Here is a 12,650-nt window from a genome sequence, read left to right as displayed (position 1 = left end):
TTGTGTGTGAATGAAAGCAAAAGAAGACATTGTATGAGGATAGAGGATGCCGCTTGTATAGCGGCATTCTGGGGGGACAAGGAGATGGAATTTGCTACTACTGTACATGTCAATAAGTGTGAGTGGCAGCCATTGGTCCAGAGCAGCAAACCAAAGTGAGAAATTATGCAATTTTGAGTCACCTCCCTATGCAGTGTGTAATTTTCTCCTGTTTTTCCTTTTGAGACCAATTTGAAATAAAATCACCAGATCCATACCAGCTCCTTTTTCCCTTTACTCCGCCGGACAAGACAGAACATCCGAGTTTATTTTATTTGAGCGGTTCTATGCACATGACCTTGGTTGGTTTGACTGTCTATCATTTGTTGCTTCCAAATAGATTTGTCCTTGTAAAAACAAGCTAGGGAAAAAACGACTGCCCCGGTTGATAAGTTGTTTGAATTGTGCAGGTGCTTCATTTGTCCTTTGCTCATATCGTCGCTGTCCTGTGAAAAACACTTATGTCCACTTTTAAAAATATATATATTTTTTTTACATGAATGGGGTTTCTGCGTTACAGACAATCCCATTAACAAGAAAATAAAAAATAAAAAAATGACGTGTTTTTCACAGGACAGCGACGACATGCAGGGTTATGTATTTATTAAACAGTGGAAATAACTTGAAGAATAAAACATAATAGCGTAAACCGATACTGCAGCAAACCTTAGAAAATGTTTGCTAATTGTCAAGCTATTTCTCATATTCCTGAGCATATGCTGAGGTTTTGAACTGAACTAGGTTAATTAAAGTGTCGGGTTAATGCTCATGTGTGGTAGGTGGAACCTTGAATGTCCCAGAACTTGTACAGTTTGAAATTGACCTGTGACAGTTTGACAGCTTAGAACAGAGGATTTTTGTCTGTATCATTTCCTGAGGCAAACTAACCGGTCTCAAAATGGATTATGTTGGATTTAAGATGCTCCTCTGAATCCAGGAATTAATTTACATTTTTTCCAATTTTTTTTCAAACATTAGGGTAAAAGATGGTCTAAAAATGTCTGGCAGTGAAGGAGTTAAACACAAACCAATTAACACCCCCCTCCCCCCAAAAAATGTGTGTGGAAAATGCTGCAAAATACAGCGTCTCCAACACAAACATTGATTACATTTTAAGTCATGGAAATATTGCCAATAAACAAACCCCGTGAGGTATTCTTGGATCGCAAAATTGGCACTTATCGTCTTTATTTTTTCAACTAGCACAGAATGTTTTAATGCCTGGCTGACCTGCTCTTGGGCATGTCTCGTAAAAAAGAATGGGTCAGAGTGTTCAAATGGTCTGCCAGATAATTAAGTCAAAGAGTCATTATTTTGAAGTAGAAACACTCACAGCTGAGACTAACAGGACCGAATCGAAACACATCAACAACTCACACTAAATCCACCTAAGGCACACAAAATGGTGCAAGAGCAAACGAAAAAGTGGTGGTACGTAACAAAAAAAAGTGAAAACCAAAAAGGGATGGGAATTTATTTGAAGAATTAGACTTGTATGGCAAAATCTCACAAGAGCAATGAGACATTGGATATTAATGTATATTTTCTTGAGAATAACAGGCATTCATTTGCAAAAAAAATGTTTAGAAAATGAGGTACTCAACACGAGTAAATGCGAAATAACAAAATGTGAACATTTCATTCCTACATTTGGCAGTTTACTACAGGAATCATGACGGCTTTGAAAGTGGGTACATCCCGAAATGCATTCGAGCGAGGAACAAGGAAATGGCCGTAAAAATGCAAACAAAAACACGTCCTACCCGATGTCGTGTTTTCTATAAAAGTGGGTCCTCAGAAGGCAAGAAGGAAGAAAACATATCTTTAAACAAAAAAATATGTCAGATACGAGAAATCCCAATCTATGAAATTACAATTACAATGTGGAATACACTTCTGATCCGATTTTTTGCGAGGGTGGGGGGGGCGTATAATACGAGTTTGTGCCATTCTTGAGAAATTACGGTATTAGCGACCAAAAATAATATATGTAGTGTGTATATTTAGTCATGGTAAATATTCCTGAAAAATATTCCTAAGAAAATACAGCTCTGAAATAGCCCAAAAGTTTTGAATTTGAACAGTCACGTCATGCATGATGTCACACAAAACCTCCGCATCCTGCACAAGAGCTCAGTGCAGCAAGCGTCAAAGGATTTACTCTTCTTTGGCTTTTATTGCCCGGGTAGTGAGAGCAGGAGAATGTGAGAGGTAAGAATGGTAATATGCAAACCAGATGTATTATTTTAACTTGAACTTTTTTTGTTGTTTTATGCTAGTATGACAGTTAAGATTAAAATAATGATGTGACTTAAAACATTGCCTGTAAAGTGAATCAGCTTTTTTGAGGGCATCAGTTCAAACCTAAAACAGATCTTTTCCACATACATGTGTACTTCCTTATGCTTTACTTGAAACTATGCATTAATTATTTGCAATGAACGTGTGTGTGTGGCGCTCACCAGCTCATTTGGCACAGGTAATAATTGCGTGTGAGTCGTGCTGTATTTTTTTTTCAAAGAGTGTTTTCATCCGGGTTTTAGATGCGTGACTGCCATGTCCTGCTCCTGTCCCCGTTCACATTAAGTCCAGGCAGGGATACAAGTGGCTGCTGCCAGGGTTCAGGACATTTCCCCTTCACCTTCTCACTTGCGAATGACAGGCCCGCCAGTAATGAATGAAATGTCTCTATTCAGGTGGGGTCAGCCCAAGATTCGAGTGAGATTCTGCAATCACACATTGTACTGGGTCAGGTTTGTGTTATATATGTGTGTGTGTGTGTGTGTTTTGGTTGTTACTTTGATGATCAGTCATATTTTTTAAAATCTAAAAGTAGTGTCAATGGGCAGATGGTGAGGTAGGTAGCAGGTGAAGAGCGTTATTATCAGTCAAGTCTCAGCAGGGGCAAATACAAGACAACAGCATTTAAAGACGAAGTCAACCCAAACATTTTTTTTCAAGAACATGTTCTATGCAGGCCCACTAGTTGAAACAAGGCAATATGATTAATATGAAATATGAGTTAAGCAGAAAAATCCACTCAGTTTTAGCCATCTCAGGAGGCGGCCATTTTGTCACTTCTGTCCACTGAAAATGACATCACAGACCTTCAGGGCTCAGATAAAGACCAATCACGTCTCACTTGTTTTCTGAAGCTGAGCCATGATTGGTCATTGAGGTAATTTTCAGTCGACAGAACTGACAAAATGGCTGCCCCCAGAGTTGGCTAAAAACAGGTGGATTTTGTTGTTCAACTCATATTCCACAAACACAATATTAATCAGAATGCTGTGTTTCAACTAGTTGGCCTGCATAGAAGATATTCTTAAAAAATATATGTTTGGGTTGACTTCCGCTTTAAGTGTGTGTGAGGGAACAGAGTTAAAACCTCAGTGAGGTTGTAAACATATGTTTATTTGTTTGCGCACACTCTGTGTTGCCACTTCAACTAAAACTCAGCGTCTTGCTCCCGCTTAATGTCAACATTAAGTCACTCACTATAAAATTCTCCCTGTGTTCAGCAGATTAAGAGGTGAATTTAGTCAACGCACGCCCAAATGCACACATCGAGGCCACGGCTATGTTGTGATTTCCACTAATGAGTTTAAACATTGACTGCAGTGTATTTTAAATTTCAGATGAGTATGAAGAGCAAAGCAAATTGACTTGCTTTGATTGCGTTTGCTTTGTCATATTCTTTATTTCTCCATCACTCCGGGTTTTTCTGTTTTACCTCCAGGATGTAAAACAATTAGATCTTCATCCTAACTGCTTTGGCCGGAGCTGTCTATTTAACGGGAGGGACAAGTGCATGTATGGGTGTGCACGCAGATGTGCACACAGAGTAGGCGCACACAGCCAGACAAACTAGATTGCAAGGTCTGCTGGCTAAGTGCCAGATAACCATGCCAACAGTAAACAACATAATGGAAGTTGTGTGTGTACATGTGTGTGTGGCGCAATTCCCACTTTCCCACCACTGCACTTCATAAAGATGTCAGCGCACACACACACCCTGCTAAAGACAGAGACAAAAATTGATACGGACTTCATCAAGTCGGTGCGGTGTGTCTCGAAAAGATGTAATGCAGTAGTGGCTAAAGGTGATAATGTCTCCATTTTGTGTCTCCAAATATGCACGCTCACAACATGCGCCAACACACCCCATACACTTTTTGTAGATAGTACATCTAAAATGCCTTGAAAATACTACATTTAGCAAAAATAACAATTCTCAACATTTGGAGAAAATAAAACTTACATTTTCAGGCTATGTGCACTAATCTGTTACTAAAAGGGGAAGTCAAGCCAAACATAGAACTAGTGGGCCTGCAAAGAACATATTCTTAAAAAAATATGTTTGGGTTGACTTCCCCTTGAAAGGGGAAAGACTTAACTAGTCACTGTAGCCCATGTTTATTTTATTATGTAATCACAATTTATCTAGAGAGTAACCAGAGAAATGTAATTCAGACAGAAAACAAAAACCTGTAATATGTCTGTGTAATGTCAATGGAGCCCATGGGTGAACCAGACAGCTCATTGTTTTTAAATGAGCTGGCAGGCGGGTAACATTTCCAAAAGAGTACTCAATACTGTTTCTGACTTTACATTAACATCCAGCACCTGTCATGAGAGAGCCCAACATGAAACGTCAACTTTTTTTTTCTTTTACCCAGTTCCGGTGAATAGTGAAGATAAGCGGTTCAGAGATTGGACGGATGGATGTGCCCTTAGATACTGTTGTATTGGATGGCGATCCGCATTTAAGATTGCATCTGATTGGTCAATGTCAGATGGACGCACACGCGAACAGATTATGTTTATGTCTTGCTTTCTTGTGGTTTGTGTCCTGTCCTGTCTTACTAGTTGTTTTTGTTTCCACCTGTTCTCGTCAACCTGCTCCCTTGTGTCTACCAATCAACTCCCACGGCCACTCATGTCTTGTCCCGGTGTTCCTCGTTGCCGCGCCACTTGGCTTGTATTTAGTGCCTTGGTTTCGTTCAGTCCTTGTCAGTTCGCTCTTTGTTGCTTCTGATTCTGTCTGGTCTTGTGTCCAGTTGTTGTTGACCCCATTCCCAGTTTGGGTTTGTTACCTTGTATCTTGTTTTTAGACTTATGATGGTTAATAGTTTTTATCCCAAGGGTCTTGTTTGCCTTTTCGTTTTGGGGGAATAGATTCATTTTGTTTGAGAACATCCTACATTGGTGCCTTTCTCCCTTGCACTTGGGTCCTAGCTCCTCCAGCAAACCCTTGTCGTAACAGTCCACTCATTAATTTCAAAGGTGATTGTTTAAGCCTTGGCAAAGGTTTACCACTCTCTGGGGCCTGCTTTCCCCCTTGTCTCTTTCATGTAATGACTGTGACAGCCGCCAACACTGCTCAGTCTGAGATTTGTTCAACCTTATCACCCCACATGTCTGCGGCCCTAGTCTATTTACTGAACATGCATCTACCTGTCATACTGCTATAACACATTCTTGCTGTATTCCCAGTAGATGGACTATTTTCTTAAAGGTTGGGAAGGCATTGTACTAACACAGCAACGGTGCAACCTGTGCATGAATGTAAATGGGAAGATCAAAAAACACACATATTGTATATTGTATAAACCTGAAGGTCATGTCAACCATTCAGCAGATTTGACCACTTACACAAGACAACATGCCCCCCCCCCCCCCCCCCCAACTCTGACAGTTAATTGTCAGCTGTCTGTGGCAGTGCCATATAGAGAAAATGTGTTCTTGTTCAAATGAAGTGGCCTAATTCAATATTTGCTCACACCACCCACAGAACAAGAATGGATTTGCACATGATCCCGACTGTTGGTAGAAGAGATCAAAATGGCTTTTTCTTAAAGTGCAAATAAATGACTCTGGTTGGTTGTCATTGAGAGATTGCTTGGACCATTTGAAAATGCTTGAACATTATATCAACCTTTTTTTTTTTCTCTAGAAAGAGACACATAATCCAAGTTCAGCATTTAAAATGTTGGAATGTTCCGCTGCTACACTGTGCTACCAGGAACAATGATGCACATAACCCTGCTTAAAGATGATGCATGATAGGAGTTTTTGGTAAAGTGAGATTATTGCATCTGACTGACAAAATGCTCACAAATCAATGTTAGTGCTGACATGTCATCTATGTTCATCCGGGTTTGCAAAAATGTCTGTTCTTTGTACATTTTACAATACACCCCCAAATTAAGAAGTTTTACTTATCACTGTTGGTATCTGAGTCTACACATATGAAGATGGATGGGCAGATCATCACGTTACCTGCAATACAAGAAAGATACATACAGTTAGACATATAGAGAAATGTGTTTTTAAAATCTTCATCTTGACCACTCAGCATGATGAATACACTATTACAACTTATGATATAGAAATATTTAGAATTGCACAACCTTAGGAATATGCATATTGATGCATTATATCATGTTCATATTATCTTATTTAAACATAAATCAAGAACACTTCTTGATTCTAACAGTAAGCAAAGCATTCTCGGTTTTAAGTAAGTCAACGTTTTCTTCCAAAGCAAACAAGAAAATAACATGACACACTTGGAAGGCATAGGGGTAATACATGCTTTTTTTTTGGTTGTGTTTTCTCACTCCTTGCTTACCTTCCCACAATTTGGCTTTACTTTTCATCTTTTTTTTCCCAGACCGACCGGTTGCCCATTTAGTTTGGCAGCAGGAGCTAAATCCAATCTCTCTGTTACAGAGGTCCCACTGATATTTAACCCATTCACGGCCGTGAGACAGGGGAATCAATCAACCAGGTTTAAAAAAAAAAAAAAAAAAAAAAAGAAGGTTCTGCTTTAACACGCATTTCTGAAGTCAGCAGTTAAAGAAAGGAAAACCACAAGAGAGGGACCAAAATCAAACCTATTTACACCGCCAGGGGAAAATACCTAAAAATGACTGATCCAGAGTTTTTGGCAACCTAGCAACATTTATCCTCTCATGCAAATAAATGTGCATGTTGCAGGTCATTATTAATAGTTGCAGTTTAAACACATCTCTGGAGAGAATATGTTACTTATCACCCACCATAGTGTATATGTGCTCTCCACAAAAGATGAATTCATAATGTATTGCACAGTACAACGTACAATTCACAATTGCATGAAGCAGGGTTTGGATTATCACCTAATAAAAAAAAAAAATGATGTCATTAAGGTTCATCCATATATCACTTAGAGAATTTAATTTCCAAAACACTTCTTTGGGCACTTATTGGAAAATGTTTCACATCAAATTGGGACGGGGCAGCACCGTTGATCCAAAGTGTTAGACAATTCTTTGAGGAGTGTTTATTTCCCCCTTTGGATTGACTGGGCCAAACCAGAGGTAAGGTCTTTTTGGCAGTGACTTTTATCACTGGGTTTGTGCAAAAACAACTCTCACCATGTATTGAGGTGTTGAACAATATGGTGTGTATTAGAGATGCTCCGATCGATCGGGCACCGATAATAATCGGCCGATTTTCGTGATTGGCGTATTCGAACGTTCGAACGAGGCATATGTATTCCATCGGACCAAATACACATGGTATTGAGCTATAATGCGCAGAACATGCGAAAAGCTATGACCGATAATAAATGGGCGACCGGGTTTGGGCTGTATGGCACGCATGCTGCATCTTATGCATGATGCCTTACTTTTTTCTCGTTGACAAATGCACAAGACAAGAAACCAAGATCCTGAGTCGTTTCAATTTAAGAACTCATTGAATAGTTTATTTGAGTGAACCCTGCATGTGACTATTTTCTACTTTGATTATATTCTGAACCATGCAGCGTTTAAGTGGCATGTTATTTATTTTACTTTATGCATAATTAAGTATTTTGAGACTGCTGATTATTTTGATCTGTTAAAAACTGTGTTACTAAAAGCTGTTTTTTCAATTATCTTTGTGATGTTGTATTGTGCCAGCAACGGTTTTGTATTTCTTCATGCTTTTGAAAATATATATAGATTTTTGTAAATAGTATGGCTGGGTTTTTTTCAGATAATATTGCATATTAGGAGTCACCATAAATGGAAAAATATACAGGTATTCCATATGATCGGTAACGGTATCGGTGTCATAAAACCTGATTGGAACATCCCTAGTGTGTATCCTTTCGTGGGCTTCCAACCTCCCATAACCCCCCAAAAAATATGCTTATAGGGATCCAAGTTAACAAAAAGTCACACACACGCACACCCCCGCACGCGCCTGTATATAGCACAACGTTCATACATTTTTGGCAAATTGTAAATAGATACTTGAACATACATTGCTTTTGCCATCAAAATTGCTTTTCTTAGAATTGTTTATTTTTTATTTACGTATATGTGGTGTCATAAAAGCAAAAATGTTGGTGTCAAAGAAATAAGTCTTTTCACAAAACCCTCGATTTCTCCTTTTTTTTTTTTTCCCCAGAAAGAGGATTTTCAATGAAACTTGCCCATGTTCTACTGCAGATTACTAAAGAATGACAAATGCTAGAAATAAACTTTTTTTCTGGTGAAAGAATAGACAATAGAGTCTTATATTTCTTCTGGTAGGTCCCATGTCTATATAACCATAAAACACAATATTCTGTGGGACTTCAAAGATGGGTCAAAATCCTCAAAAATGGCTGGCACTCGGTCTTAGCTGCGCTACGAATGGCTGGCATTTAATGAGTTAATGTTTGTTTACAGTACTTCCATGTTTTTATTGGCTAACGCTGTCATTTACGTTCTTGTGCTTCCGTTTGGTTCACTAAATGTAAGCAGTTAACATCAGATATGGGTCACAGTTAGATATATAAATTGGATATAGAACATTAAGAATACCTCCTATGGTCTCTCGCTGACAGAAGCAATAATATCACAAGATGTCCTGGGCTCTGTATGGGCTCAACAATAAATTGTAGTTCTCTCACAGCCAGTTAGCTCTCCCCAGGTGCCACTTCAAGCAAGAAAGGCTATGCATATTAACCCTGGTTGAATGAGCAGAGGCTGAGCTCTTTAATGGGCTCAGTCACTCGATTCACCCTCCCCTGAAGAACATGGCACTGAAATTTACATACAAAGATGGGGTGTGATGGAAAGTTCTTACATAAATTAGTGTACATGTATGTCATGTATGTCTTCTAATTCAGGCCAGAGGTGAGCCGGCAACAAAACATATTTGGAAATTGTACAGGGTTTGAGTTCATGTATTTGTATGTATTACTTGTATTGTATTATTTGTATATTTTGTATGTACAAAGTGACTAGACTCAGCAAACCATTAAGAAAAATCATAATCATGTTAAATATAGTAGGTTGAATGTGACTTGCATTAATATTGCAAAAGTAGCCCTTTGAGCACTTTGGTAGGGAGTTTAAAAACACATTTGTGGATCCCCTTTGAATGAACATTCAAAACAATTCCTAGTATATATTGATCACTTGTGACTTAATGGCATTAAGTGCACAAAGTTAATTACTCTGGCTAGATTATAAGGGGGACGAAGGTTGAATAGGATTCAATAAATTCAATAGGCCTCATGATGGAGGCAAAATATTACTGAAAATGTAGATTGTGCTGATTTTCATATTTTATGTGTGAAAAAATGTTGTCATTTTGCAAACCTACAATTTTGGGTGATTTAAATCATATACGGCACTTACAGCACAGGATTAGTGCACACATTGTAAATCATGCCCTGCATCTGCTAGAATTGTGTCATAAGGATTCCTGAAATTTTTACTGATAGTGGGGAGGGGGATGTGAATTTAAAAATATTAAAAAACATTATAGGTACATAAAATATTATTGGGATGGGATGTTCACAGAAATATGTGCTCTTCTTGAGTTTATGCCCTGCACAATGTTCAATGCAAATTAGTCATGTAAAAAAGAGAACATGGTGGAAGTAATAATTGCAAGTTTTAAATATGTGCTTGGGGAGTAAAGAACATCGGTTCACCTCACCCAGTTGCCAACCCAAAAGTAGAAGTGCAGCTCTTTTAGGTCTGTCAATTACATGCGGGGACAGGAGGATTCCGTAAGGGTAGGAAAGTGAGGCAACAATGATAAAGTGGGCTAATATTTCCCCCCACTATCCATGGTCACAGCCTTGCCCCCCACATTTCCTCTTCTCCTCCCATCTCCCTTTCCTAAAGGAAGACAGCCAATATGTGCCACAACGACATATCCTTTCCCCAGATAATGGAATTGCCCAGCTGTAATAATAATTTGAATTTCACGCCCCGGTGCCTCAGTTGCGTGGGGTTCGACGGATCAGTGGCATATATTAGCCCCTATGCACTGTAGTGATCGATAACTGCCCTGTCCATCACCTATTGATCGGAGGGTGCCGAAGGAACGCAAGTATAACCTGCATCTACACGAACACGCACGCACACATATTTTTTACTTCAGGTGCAAAGTTCAGGTGCAAGACGTCTTTTGCAAGCATTGTTGGAATTTTAAGCCTTGGGTTGCCTGAATAAAAGGGGTTGGGATGGGGTGTAATTATTTGGCAAAGAGGCAGGCTAGGAGGACATAAAACTATTAAAATAAAAAAAATTAAAAAAAGATTAGCACCACTTCTCCAATGTATATAGACTTTTTGATATAATTGGATTTTCAGTGTTGACATGCATGTCTAAAAAGTGTGTTGGCAAACAATCAATGAAATGCCAAACGCCAAAACCAAGAATGCATCTCCTTTCAGTGCCAGAACTGCTCTTCAAAAAAATGACTTCTGCTTCAGACCACATTGCACCTTTTACTTTGTATTGCAGAAGAGCAACTACACACAACAAGTTGGAGAATGAATGAATGGATGAACAGAAGCGTCAATCTGTTATTGCGAATGTTACGTTTTGCATATATAAATGACAACAAAGGTACATTTCCAGTGAACCATTATGCTGTGTGCAAGTTGAAATCTGGTGGCAAAAGTAGCCATTGCACATTGAATTGTTTATTTTAATTGTCAATTGAATTGCTTTGTTACAAGCTGATATAAAGATAATGGTTTGTCATTGAGCGCTGCATACGGTACTTACTATGCCGGCGCACAGGTTATGAGTATGTTAAGGCGGTGTCTCTGATTCTTTATTTTTCTCTCACAGAAACACTTTGATGCCTGATTCTGACATGGACGGATGGAGGACCTCCAATCAACATAGTCAGTAACGTTCATGGAAAACAAAACAGAGTTATAGTAAAGTACACAAAGTCTAAATAAGCAGGTGTCTCAAATGAGCCACTGAGATGGAATGAGGGCACCTGGGAGCCAAATAACCAGATTCACACCGGGTACTGTTGCCAAACAGGAATATGGCAAATTAATTCAGATGAGTGCTCTTAATGTTTTCATCACAGTTTGGATACAAAAATAACCTGAAATATAAAATGAAAACAACAATGAAATAAACTAATCAGAAGCAAACAATAATAATTGAGACAGAAAGAAGCAAGAGGTCATTTTCATGACCTTTCCAGAGGTACAGTACGAGTGCAGCATCAGGACTGTGAATGAATATGATGAGAATCAAATGTCAGTTTAGGTATTTTTCCCGTAGTATCACGTAAGCAGAGACGCGTCGATGAAATCATGAGTGTCAAAAAAAAAATAAAATAAAAAATCATGACAACTGTTAATTGGAAGGTTCCCACTAATGAATTGTGAGCTAGCTGGGTCTTGTCTGCATATAACGTCTCTTCTAAAACATGCCGAAATGCACATGACAAATAAATGTGAAGATGCACAAACACGTAATGTTGTTATTTGTGCTAAATACCCTTGAAAAGGTAGACCATTAGAAATTCTGAGTCATTGTAAAATATTGCATAAGGAATCAAATTAGTTTTAACCTGGTAAACATGAATCAGTTATCATAGAATATGATTTCTCCTGACACACGTTTTTAATCATTGATGTTTCCCCCATTCATCACATAGCCTGAATTATAATGACAAAATGTTTGATATGTCCAAATTGGTATATTACTTCCATGTTAAGAAATTATATTGTCTCAAAAAAAGTACTATACAATGCAATATTGTTGTCTTGTTATCCAACTGAAAAAAATACAGTGAAGATAAGCAAAAGTGGACAGCCACTCACTTGGACCGTAAAGGAGATTTGGAGACGTCATGCTAGCCGTATGATTATTTTCCTCCCACCTCTGTCGAGCAGATAAACAGCTGAAGGCCATGAACTGTGTTAAAGAATTCCCTTTGAAGCTTTCTCTCATACTAGGTCACACTCCCACGGAGAATCGGTCAGAATTGCAAGGTGGTACAGTGGTGCCTTGACTTACGAGTTTAATGTGTTCCATCACCGTGCTCACTCAATTTACTTGTGTTGAATGCCAATATTCCGTAAAAGCATCCTAAAAACCAACACAAATATTGTGTTTTTAATCATGAAAATAGGACTGTATTTTAAAAAAACAATTTAAAATACGGCATTTAAAAAAAATTTTTTTTAATAAACTGCAATTACTGTACATTGGGACAAGCCGAGTAAAAACAGCAATAGTTAAAATGTTGCATGAGTGTCCTTAAAGAGGAAGTCAACACAAACACGCTCATTTTGTATTTTGCGTGTTTAACTGTTTTTA

The 12,650-nt window shown here is 38.4% G+C and overlaps 1 protein-coding gene across 5 annotated transcripts in view; it reads right to left on the bottom strand.

The window, feature by feature from the left end:
- Positions 1–12,650, bottom strand: part of erbb4b (erb-b2 receptor tyrosine kinase 4b) — a 180,184-nt gene that overhangs the window by 121,444 nt on the left and 46,090 nt on the right. Inside the window, exon 4 of one of the 5 annotated variants that reach the window (XM_086051417.1) lies at positions 6,261–6,321. The exons of the other annotated variants lie outside the window; for them this stretch is intronic. The gene's annotated coding sequence lies outside the window, so the exon portion shown is untranslated. The remainder of the gene's footprint in view (positions 1–6,260; positions 6,322–12,650) is intronic. 5 annotated transcript variants of the gene reach the window in all.

Source organism: Filicampus tigris, chromosome 14 (genome assembly GCF_054856515.1).
Source record: "Filicampus tigris isolate MCC_2025a chromosome 14, RoL_Ftig_1.0, whole genome shotgun sequence".
In the NCBI taxonomy this organism is placed as follows: Eukaryota; Metazoa; Chordata; class Actinopteri; order Syngnathiformes; family Syngnathidae; genus Filicampus; species Filicampus tigris.
The sequence above is the reverse complement of the archived record's forward strand: the minus strand, read 5'-3'. Positions and strand labels throughout refer to the sequence as shown.